The 12,001-nt window shown below is 48.0% G+C and overlaps 1 protein-coding gene across 1 annotated transcript in view; it reads left to right on the forward strand.

Annotated features, from left to right (window-relative positions):
* The window catches only part of LOC134934579 (uncharacterized), a 157,004-nt gene that overhangs the window by 9,364 nt on the left and 135,639 nt on the right, over window positions 1–12,001 (forward strand). The gene's annotated exons all lie outside the window — the stretch shown is intronic.

Here is a 12,001-nt window from a genome sequence, read left to right on the forward strand (position 1 = left end):
TGCTATGTTGTGCTGCATCAGTTCAGTGGTGGTGTGTTGTGCTGCATCAGTCACGGTGGTGTCCTCTGCTGCCATATGTCCAGTGCTGTATAGGGTGCTGTGTTGTGCTGCATCAGTTCAATGGTGGTGTGTTGTGCTGCATCAGTCACAGTGGTGGTGTCCTTTGCTGCCATATGTTTGGTGCTGCTGTATAGTAAGTCCCGTACAGTGTTGCTGTGTTGTCCTGCATCAGACCAGTGCTAGTGTCCTGTGCGTCAGTCAGTCCAGTGACTATTCACAGTGGTGGTGTCCTCTGCTGCCATATGTCCAGTGCTGCTGTATAATAAGTCCCTTACAGTGTTGCTGTGTTGTGCTGCATCAGACCAGTGGTAGTGACCTGGCCATCAGTCATTCCAGTGATCAGGCAGTCACAGTAGTATACGCTGCTGCTATATGTCCACTGCTTTAATATAATAACAACAACAACAACAACAACAACAACAACAACAAGTCCCTTACAGTGTTGCTGTGTTGTGCTGCATCAGACCAGTGGTAGTGTCCTGGCCATCAGTCATTCCAGAGACCAGGCAGTCACAGTGGTATATGCTGCTGCTATATGTCCACTGCTTCCGTATAATAATAATAATAATAACAACAACAACAACAACAACAACAACAACAACAAGTCCCTTGCAGTGTTGCTGTGTTGATCAGACCAGTGGTAGTGTCCTGGCCATCAGTCATTCCAGTGACCAGGCAGTCACAGTGGTATACGCTGCTGCTATATGTCCACTGCTACAGTATAATAATAATAATAATAATAATAATAATATTAATATTATTAACAACAAGTCCCTTACAGTGTTGCTGTGTTGTGCTGCATCAGACCAGTGGTAGTGTCCTGGCCATCAGTCATTCCAGTGACGAGGCAGTCACAGTGGTATACGCTGCTGCTATATGTCCACTGCTGCCGTTGTTACGTTCACTGTACTCGGTATTCAGGGTGGACAAGCCCTGAGCACAGGAGCGCAATGCTGCCTTGGAAACGGAGTTCAGCAGCAACCCCCAAGGTACCCTGACTCCGTTGTCTCACCCTTGTGATCAGCCTACGCCTGCGAGACTATGTTTGCTTGTGCCCACGGCAGCCGCGTTTGAAGGGCGGATTAAGTCTACCCAACTCCGATGCCCCCCGGTCATAATTGGAGACAAGGCGTAAATTGAGACGGGGCGATGACAAGGGGAACCTCTAACTAAAGATGGAAATACCCAGTTAGGGGTGCTACAAAACTCAAAGGAAGTATGTGCGGCACAGCCGCCAGGACGAACTACAACAAAGGAAATGCTGACCACACGCCGACACAATACTGTTGTGTACCGGCGATGACAGCATACGCAGAACCCAATGCAGAAAATCCAAAAGAAATATAACAAGAAGCTACGGCCAAGGCCGTAAGACGCGGCAAAGCCGCTACTCACGAAACCGGTGTAAACACAGGCGGACGGACAAGAACCCCCAAAGCCGCAGACACAGGCTCACAGAACCGGAGGGCAGGGAGGATTCCGGTAACAGCCCAGAGGACACCAAGACACAGGATAACTGGATCTGGAACAGGCAATACCACAGGACTTATGGACAGGAACACGCCAAGGCAGGAAGCAGCTCAGCAGAAGCTATCACCGGTGTCTGTGTCAGGCACTGAGGAAGACTATAACAGGGAGCCCTCCAATAGCTGCAGAGAACCTAAATTAGTGATGTCGTGCAGCTGCCCTGCTGCACGACCCAAGGCTGACAGGTAGATTACAGATTACATGGCAACGGGGAACGCCGTCCGCCTACGGCGTCCCCGTTGCCAAGGACCCGTGGGCTCACTGCGCACAGCGTCCTCCGGTTGCCAGGTGCTGTGCGGGGAGCAGGAGGAGGTGCGGCGGACATGACGCGCCGGCCCCGTTGCCAAGCAATGACCGGGCACCGGCGAGACCCGCCGCGGCTAACAGCTGTATTATAATAATAATAACAACAAGTCCCTTACAGTGTTGCTGTGTTGTGCTGCATCAGACCAGTGGTAGTGTCCTGGCCATCAGCCATTCCTGTGCCGCATATTGTGTTATCTCCAAAAAAATAATGGAGAACAAAAATTTGGAGGATAAAATAGGGAAAGATCAAGAACCACTTCCTCCTAGTGCTGAAGCTGCTGCCAAAAGCCATGACAGAGACGATGAAATGCCATCAACGTCGTCTGCAAAGGCTGATGCCGAATGTGATAGTAGAGGGCATGTAAAATCCAAAAAGCCAAAGTTCAGTAAAAAGACCCAAAAAAAGAAATGTAAATGGTCTGAGGAGAAGCGTAAACTTGTGAATATGCCATTTACGACACGGAGTGGCAAGGAACGGCTGAGGCCCTGGCCTATGTTCATGACTAGTGGTTTAGCTTCACATGACGATGGAAACCCTCATCCTCCCGCTAGAAAAATTAAAAGAGTTAAGCTGGAAATAGCACAGAAAAGAACTGTGTGTTCTGAGATGGTATCACAAATCCCCAAGGAGAGTCCAAGTGTGCCGGCGGCTGCGATGCCTGACCTTCCCAACACTGGACAGGAAGAGGTGGCTCCTTCCACTGTTTGCACGCCCCCTGCAAGTGCTGGAAGGAGCACCCACAGTCTAGTTCCTGATATTGAAATTGAAGATGTCACTGTTGAAATACACCAGGATGAGGATATGGGTGTTGCTGGCGCTGAGGAGGAAGTTGACGATGAGGATTCTGATGGTGATGTGGTTTGTTTAAGTCAGGCACCGGGGGAGACATTTGTTGTCCGTGGGATGAAGAAGCCCATTGTGATGCCTGGGCAAACTACCAAAAAAGCCACCTCTTCGTTGTGGAATTATTTCTCCACAAATCCGGACAACAGGTGTCAAGCCATCTGTTGCCTCTGTCAATCTGTAATAAATAGGGGTAAGGATGTTAACCACCTAGGAACATCCTCCCTTATATGTCACCTGCAGCTCATTTATCAGAAGTCAGTGTCAAGTTGTGAAACTTTGGGTAAGAGCATAAGCAGTCCACTGACACCTAAATCCCTTCTTCCTCCTGTACCCAGCTCCTGCAAGCCACACCACCAACTCCCTCAACGTCATCTTCCTCCTCAGTCAGGAATGTCAGTAGTCCCGCAAGCCATGTCACTGTCAAGACTGAGGAGTCCTCTCCTAACCGGGATTCCTGTGGAGGATGCTTGAGTGGTATGCCTGCTGTTGCTGCCGCTGCTGTTGTTGCTGCTGGGAGTCAATCGTCATCCCAGAGGGGAAGTCGGAAGACCACATGTACTACTTCAACTAAGCAATTGACTGTCCAACAGTCCTTTGTGAGGAAGATGAAATATGACAGCAGTCATCCTGTTGCAAAGCGGATAACTGAGGCCTTGACACTTATGTTGGTGTTAGAGGTGCGTCCAGTATCCGCCATTAGTGCAGTGGGATTTAAACAATTGTTGGAGGTATTGTGTCCTCGGTACCAAATCCCATCTAGGTTCCACTTCACTAGGCAGGCGATATCGAGAATGTACAAAGACGTCAGAAAAGAGTCACCAGTGTCCTACAAAATGTGGTTGTATCCAGTGTCCACTTAACCACAGACATGTGGACAAGTGGAACAGGGCAGACTCAGGACTATATGACTGTGACAGCCCTCTGGGTAGATGTATGGCCTCCCGCCGCAACAACAGCAGCTGCACCAGTAGCAGCATCTCGCAAAATGCCAACTCGTTCCTAGGCAGGCTATGCTATGTATCACAGCTTTCCGTAAGAGGCACACAGCTGACAACCTCTTGCGGAAACTGAAGGACATCATCGCAGATTGGCTTACCCCAATTAGGCTCTCCTAATTGTGATATCGGACAACGGCACCAATATTGTGCGTGCATTACAACTGGGATAATTCCAGCATTTCCCATGTTTTGCACATACAATTAAATTGGTGGTGCAGAATTTTAAAAAAAATAACGGGTGTACAGGAGATGCTTTCGGTGGCCCTAAAAATTGCAGGCCACTTTCGACATTCTGCCACCACGTGCCGAAGACTGGAGCACCAGCAAACACTCCTGAACCTGCCCTGCCATCAACTTAAGCAAGAGGTGGTAATGAGGTGGAATTCAACACTCTATATGATTCAGAGGATGGAGGAGCAGCAAAAGGCCATTAAAGCCTATACATTCACCTACGATATAGGCAAAGGAGGGCAAATGCACCTGACTCAAGCGCAGTGGAGAATGATTTCTGTCTTGTGCAAGGTTCTCCAACCGTTCGAACTTGCCACACATGAAGTCAGTTCAGACACTGCCAGCTTGAGTCAGGTCATTCCCCTCATCAGGCTTTTGCAGAAGCAGCTGGAGAAATTGAAGGAGGTGCTAAGACGGAGCGATTCCGCAAAGTATGTGGGACTTGTGGATGGAGCCCTTCATTCGCTTTGCCAGGATTCAAGGGTGGTAAATCTGTTGAAATCAGAGCACTACATTTTGGCCTACGTTGTTTCTCTCTTTCCGGCAGACACAAGTTTGCAGAGGTGCAAAGACCTGCTGGTGAGTATATTGTCAACTCAAGCGGAACGTGACCCGTCAACAGCTCCTCCTTCAATTTCTCCCGCCACTGGGGCTGCAAGGAAAAGGATAACATTTCCTAGCCCACTCGCTGGCGGTGATGCAGGGCAGTCAGGAGCGAGTGCTGACATCTGGTCCGGACTGAAGGACCTGCCAACAATTACTGACATGTCTACTGTCACTGCATATGATTCACCATTGAAAGAATGGCGGAGGATTATGTGAGTGACAGCATCCAAGTAGGCATGTCAGACAGTCCGTATGTATACTGGCAGGAAAAAGAGGCAATTTGGATGCCCTTACACAAACTGGCTTTATTTTACCTAAATTGCCCCCCTCCATTGTGTACTCCGAAAGAGTGTTTAGTGCAGCCGGTTACCTTGTCAGCAATCGGCGTAGGAGGTTACTTCCAGAAAATGTGGAGAAGATGATGTTCATCAAAATGAATTATAAATTCCTCTGGGAAGACCTGTACCAGCAATTGCCTCCAGAAAGTACAGAGGGACCTGTGATGGTGGATTCCAGTGAGGACTAATTAATACTCTGGGGTAAATTTACTAAGATTCGTGTTTTCCCGTTTGAGGTCAAAGTTCAATCACGAATGACATCGAAAGTGTAAATATGCAACTTTTTGAATTGATTACGACTAATTTACTAAGCTGCCGTATTCTGCATTTTCGGGTTTTCCGATGTCGATGTCATTCGTTTTTTTTGGCAGTGTTTTACGTGAGTGACTTGTAAAACACTGCCGACTTTAATACAATGAATCTCGGCTGGATCCATGAGATCCGTGCTGGGCTTCATTGTGCACTTTGTTTAACAAAAAAATAAAGTTTAAATGTAAAAAAAAAATTGCGTGGGGTCCCCCCTCCTATGGCAAACCAGCCTCGGGCTCTTTGAGCCGATCCTGGTTGCAGAAATATGGGAAAAAAATGGACAGGGGTTCCCCCATATTTAAGCAACCAGCATCGGGCTCTGCGCCTGGTCCTGGTTCCAAAAATACGGGGGACAAAAAGAGTAGGGGTCCCCCGTATTTTTGAAACCAGCACCGGGCTCCACTAGCTGGACAGATAATGCCACAGCCGGGGGTCACTTTTATACAGTGCCTTGCGGCCGTGGCATCAAATATCCAACTAGTCACCCCTGGCCGGGGTACCCTGGGGGAGTGGGGACCCCTTCAATCAAGGGGTCCCCCCCCCCCAGCCACCCAAGGGCCAGGGGTGAAGCCCGAGGCTGTCCCCCCCCATCCAATAGGCTGCGGATGGGGGGCTGATAGCCTTTGTGAAAAGTGATTGATATTGTTTTTAGTAGCAGTACTACAAGGCCCAGCAAGCCTCCCCCGCAAGCTGGTACTTGGAGAACCACAAGTACCAGCATGCGGCGGAAAAACGGGCCCACTGGTACCTGTAGTACTACTACTAAAAAAAATACCCCAATAAAGACAACACACACACACACACCTTGAAAGTATAACTTTAATACATCCATCCACACCTCCATATACACATACTTACCTTATGTTCCCACGCAGGTCGGTCCTCTTCTCCAGTAGAATCCATGGTGTACCTGTAGAAAAAATTATACTCACATAATCCAGTGTTTTCGGCTCCTCTGTAAATCCTTTTGTAATCCACGTACTTGAAAAAATAAAAAAACGGATACCCGACCACGAACTGAAAGGGGACCCATGTTTTCCACATGGGCCCCCTTTCCCCGAATGCCAGAAACCCACTCTGACTGATGTCTAAGTTGGTTTCTTCAGCCAATCAGGGAGCGCTACGTTGTGACACCCTCCTGATCGGCTGTGTGCTCCTGTACTGTATGACAGGCAGCACACGGCAGTGTTACAATGTAGCGCCTATGCGCTCCATTGTAACCAATGGTGGGAACTTTCACGTCAGCGGTTGACCGAAAGTGACCTCACCGCTGACCTGAAAGTTCCCACCATTGGTTACAATGGAGCGCATAGGCGCTACATTGTAACACTGCCGTGTGCCGCCTGTCAGACAGTACAGGAGCACACAGCCGATCAGGAGGGTGTCACAACGTAGCGCTCCCTGATTGGCTGAAGAAACCCACTTAGACATCAGTCAGAGTGGGTTTCTGGCATTCGGGGAAAGGGGGCCCATGTGAAAACATGGGTCCCCTTTCAGTTCGTGGTCGGGTATCCGTTTTTTTATTTTTTCAAGTACGTGGATTACAAAAGGATTTACCGAGGAGCCGAAAACACTGGATTATGTGAGTATAATTTTTTCTACAGGTACACCATGGATTCTACTGGAGAAGAGGACCGACCTGCGTGGGAACATAAGGTAAGTATGTGTATATGGAGGTGTGGATGGATGTATTAAAGTTATACTTTCAAGGTGTGTGTGTGTGTGTGTTGTCTTTATTGGGGTATTTTTTTAGTAGTAGTACTACAGGTACCAGCGGGCCCATTTTTCCGCCGCATGCTGGTACTTGTGGTTCTCCAAGTACCAGCTTGCGGGGGAGGCTTGCTGGGCCTTGTAGTACTGCTACTAAAAACAATATCAATCACTTTTCACAAAGGCTATCAGCCCCCCATCCGCAGCCTATTGGATGGGGGGGACAGCCTCGGGCTTCACCCCTGGCCGTTGGGTGGCTGGGGGGGGGGACCCCTTGATTGAAGGGGTCCCCACTCCCCCAGGGTACCCCGGCCAGGGGTGACTAGTTGGATATTTGATGCCACGGCCGCAAGGCACTTTATAAAAGTGACCCCCGGCTGTGGCATTATCTGTCCAGCTAGTGGAGCCCGGTGCTGGTTTCAAAAATACGGGGGACCCCTACTCTTTTTGTCCCCCGTATTTTTGGAACCAGGACCAGGCGCAGAGCCCGATGCTGGTTGATTAAATATGGGGGAACCCCTGTCCATTTTTTCCCATATTTCTGCAACCAGGATCGGCTCAAAGAGCCCGAGGCTGGTTTGCCTTAGGAGGGGGGACCCCACGCAATTTTTTTCCAGAAAATTTATAACATTTCCCCCCCGTTCCCACTGAAAAACATGCACGGATCTCATGGATCCGTGCATGCCTATACAAACACGGGATAAAAAAGCAGGTCTGTTTTTTTTTTAGCACTTTTTTACGATTTGTATTTTATCACGGCAGTGTTTGGCTATTGTCGGCAGTGTTTGTGTTTTGCACTTTTTAGTAAATTCCCGATTTCTAGCAAATTGCAGGCGTATTTGACCGATGGTGTATTGATTCGTGATTTTTTCCTAGGACTTCCAAAATATTACGAATGCCCTCATCACTGCCGTGATTTTTGCTTTGTAAATTACAGAGATGACACTTTGATGAAAAAACGGCATCTCGGTCAAAATCGGGACCTTAGTAAATATACCCCTCTGTGAGGAGGAGGATGTACACAGTGAAAGGGATGAGGAACACCTTGCCTCTGTAGAGCCAGTTTGTGCAAGGAGAGATTGATTGCTTCTTTTTTTGGTGGGGGCCCAAACAAACCAGTCATTTCAGCCACAGTCGTGTGGCAGACCCTGTCGCTGAAATTATTGGTTTGTTAAAGTGTGCATGTCCTGTTTATACAACATAAGGGCGGGTGGGAGGGCCCAAGGACAATTCCATCTTGCACCTTTTTTTTTTTCTTCTTATCATCATGTACTGTTTGGGGACTATTTTTTTAAAGTGCCATCCTGTCTGACACTTCCGTATATGTCCAGTGGTACTGCCATTTAATTTCAGTGATTTGGACGTATAATTCCAGTGATTTTGGACGTATAATTCCAGTGATTTTGCCATTTAATTCCAGTGATTTGGGCGTATAATTCCAGTGATTTAGACGAATAATTCCAGTGGGAATTGTTTGTGTCGCTTGGCTTAGTCATACAGCTACCTCATTGCACCTCTTCGACATCTTTGCATGAGATGCTGCTTGAGGCCTAGTTTTTGAAAAGTGCCATCCTGTCTGACACTGCCGTATGAGTCCAGGGATACTGCTGTATTAGTCCTGGGGTACTGCAGTATAAGTCCACCAACTGCAGAATTTTTTTTAAATGACAGGGGCGTGCTGGAGATGCTGTCAGTGGATCGAACAATTGCGGCCCACTCTCGACATGCAGCTACTGCGTGACACTACTATATGGGCCAGGTGGTTGTGTCGCTTAGCTTAGTCATACAGCAACCTAAGTGCACCTTTTTTTCTTCTTTGCATCATGTGCTGTTTGGGGCCTTTTTTTGATATTTGCCCTCCTGTATGCCACTGCAGTGCCACTCCTAGATGGGCCAATTGTTTGTGTCGCTTGGCTTAGTCATACAGCTACCTCACTGCACCTCTTCTACATCTTTGCATGAGGTGTTGTTTGGGGCCTAGTTTTTGAAAAGTGCCATCCTGTCTGACACTGCAGTACCACTCCTAGATGGGCCAGGTGTTTGTGCCGCACACTTGTGTCGCTTATCCTGGCCATCCAGCTACCTAATTGCACCTCTTTTTCTTCTTTGCATCATGTGCTGTTTGGGGACTAGTTTTTGAATAGTGTCATCTTGTCTGCAACTGCAGTGCCACTCCTAGATGGGCCAGGTGTTTGTGCCAAACACTTGTGTCACTTAGCATAGTCATACAGCCACCTCGGTGCAACTTTTAGGCCTAAAAACTATATTGTGAGGTGTTCTGAATAGACTGGAAATGAGTGGAAATTAATGTTATTGAGGTTAATAATACAGTAGGAGCAAAATTACCCTCAAAATCTGTGATTTTAGCTGTTTTTATGTTTTTTTCGAAAATCATCCAGATCCAAAACCAAAACATGAAAGGGTGGTTTTGGCAAAACTGAGCCAAAACCAAAACACGAAAATGGAATTAGAACCAAAACCAAAACACAAAACACGAAAAGTGCCAGCCGCACATCTCTACTTTAAACCCATATTCATTAATTAAATTATTCTCTCATCAGAGAATTATTAATGGTTTTTTTTGTACTCTTCTTCCTAACAGAATGATTACACTCCTAATTCATGTATTGAGTCATCTACTTCTTGGACAGATAGCTTTAAGTGGTTTTGCCATTTTTAAATACGGCACATCACTCTCCAAATGGCTGTATAGTAAATGCGGCAGTTCGGAGGTGAAACCCCGACAGAGATGGGCATCAGATTCAAACTGCCTTCATATACTCCCTTTACTAAAGTTCTCTCTTAAGTTTTTCCATAATACTTGGGCGGTAGGTAGAAATGATAACAAAATTGGGACCATTTTGTGTCAGTAATGGTAAAGGAGTCACTAAGACCGCTCCATCATACTAATGTATAATATAACACACATACACACATCATTTGGATGAAGTTGAAAATGATGCTTGGTGTGTCTTAGCTCAAGAGTTAGCTATATGTCAGATAGATGTATAAAATGATGATTGCCTGTCTTCAGATGCATCTCTGTGCTTTATTTTAGGTTACACATTTCTATGTGCAACTATAAATACAGATGTAAAATCTTACATTTTCTGACATATTTTTGTGTACGTCCCGGGGGTTAAAGTGGGGGGGGAACAAGATGGAACTGAGTTCCACTACCTTTAATGTAAGGGGGAACTAGTTCCACCTCTTTCATTGCCCTGCACAGTAATTCCAATAGAAATGCCTGCCCCATCACCTACGTCAATTGAGGATGCAAGTGGTGCTCGTGTTACTGATGAGCTGCTGCCACCTCCCCTTTCCTCAGGTCCTGGTGGCTCCATGGTCCTCCTCAATCTACAGCCCACCCCTCTTGATCAGGGCCGGCAACAGAAATCTTGGGGCCCGGTACACTGATATCCCTGTGGGCCCCCCCGATATACAAATATAGGGGCGTGACCACAGAGCTCCTTTTACACATTACGTCAGGCAGAGTCTCCCTTTTTACACATTACAGCAGCAGAGTCCCCTTTTTTACACATTATGGCAGCAGAGTCCCCTTTTTTACACATTAGGCAGGCAGAGTCCCCCATTTTTACACATTATGGCAGGCAGTCCCCATTTTTACACATTATGGAAGGGGGAGAGAGAGTTATACTCACCTGTAACGATCCAGCATGCCCCACCATAATGGCCATCCCTACCTTTTCTCGCCCTGCAATCTTCGCTCTTACCTACAGTAATACCAGGTTTACAGGGCAGATGTAATGCATGCACATGCATCCATGATATGTGCCTGCACGCAGCCCATCCCAAACCCAAAGCCCCAAACTCCTGCTGGAGAGCCGAGTGCACCTGCAGTGCAGACACTTGACTTACCAGACACAGCCGCCGGCGCCGTGAATCAACGAGGCTCAGCCTCCGAGTGACCAGCTTGATGCACCCCGCCGCAACAAGCTGCCAGCAGTCCCGCAATCCTGCTCCTGCCTGCCTGCTCACGCTCCTCACAGCAGAGACAGGGCGGGCGGTGATGACTGGGAGAGGAGGGGAGGTCCGGAGGTAGCGTTGTGTGACAGCTGACCTGGGGCTGGGTTTGGGGATGCTAAGTGGTGACCACAGATCATGGGGGTGGGGGAGCTGAAAAAAAAGGTCAGTTATTGATTACTTTTAACTGCACAGCGGGCGCGATGCCGCAATATATATAATTATTTAGATCTGTTACATGCTGCCGCCGCTGGACCTTGGGGCCCCTCACAACGTCGGGGCCCGGGACGGCTGTCCCCTTTGACCCCCCCTGTCGCCGGGCCTGCTCTTGATACGCACACATGCTATGTGTGTTGGACAGCATTCATCCCCTCCTCAGGTCCCAGTGGCTTCCTTTTCCGGCACGGCGTATGTGATATCATGCTGTCACCGCTGCTGAAGTGAAGAGGAGCCATGAAGAGGAGCGGTTCCGGTATGAATGGTCGACCATGTTATGGTCGACAGTCATTACGTCGACCACTATTGGTCGACATTGACATGGTCGACATGAACACATGGTCGACACATGAAAATGGTCGACACGTGAAAGGTCGACACATGAAAAGGTCGACATGAGTTTAACTTTTTTTTCTTTTGGGGAACTTTTCCATACTTTACGATCCACATGGACTACGATTGGAACGGTAAAGTGTGCCGAGCGAAGCGAAGGCACCATGCCCGAAGCATGGTGAGCGAAGCGAGCCATGCGAGGAGACGCGGTGCACTAATTGGGGTTCCCAGTCACTTTACGCAAAAAAATGACACCAAAAAAAGTAAAAAAACTCATGTCGACCTTTTCACATGTCGACCTTTCACGTGTCGACTATTTTCATGTGTCGACCATGTGTCCATGTCGACCATGTCAATGTCGACCAATAGTGGTCGACCTAATGACTGTCGACCATAACATGGTCGACCATTCATACCGGAACCAAGAGGAGCACACACTGTGCATCTTAAAGACAAGATGAGAAGCTGGAGGGACAAGAGAGGTGGGAATGCTGCTGGAGGGATGCAGGGCATGGAGTTTCCAGGGGGGTGCCGAA

Source organism: Pseudophryne corroboree, chromosome 6 (genome assembly GCF_028390025.1).
Source record: "Pseudophryne corroboree isolate aPseCor3 chromosome 6, aPseCor3.hap2, whole genome shotgun sequence".
NCBI lineage: Eukaryota > Metazoa > Chordata > Amphibia > Anura > Myobatrachidae > Pseudophryne > Pseudophryne corroboree.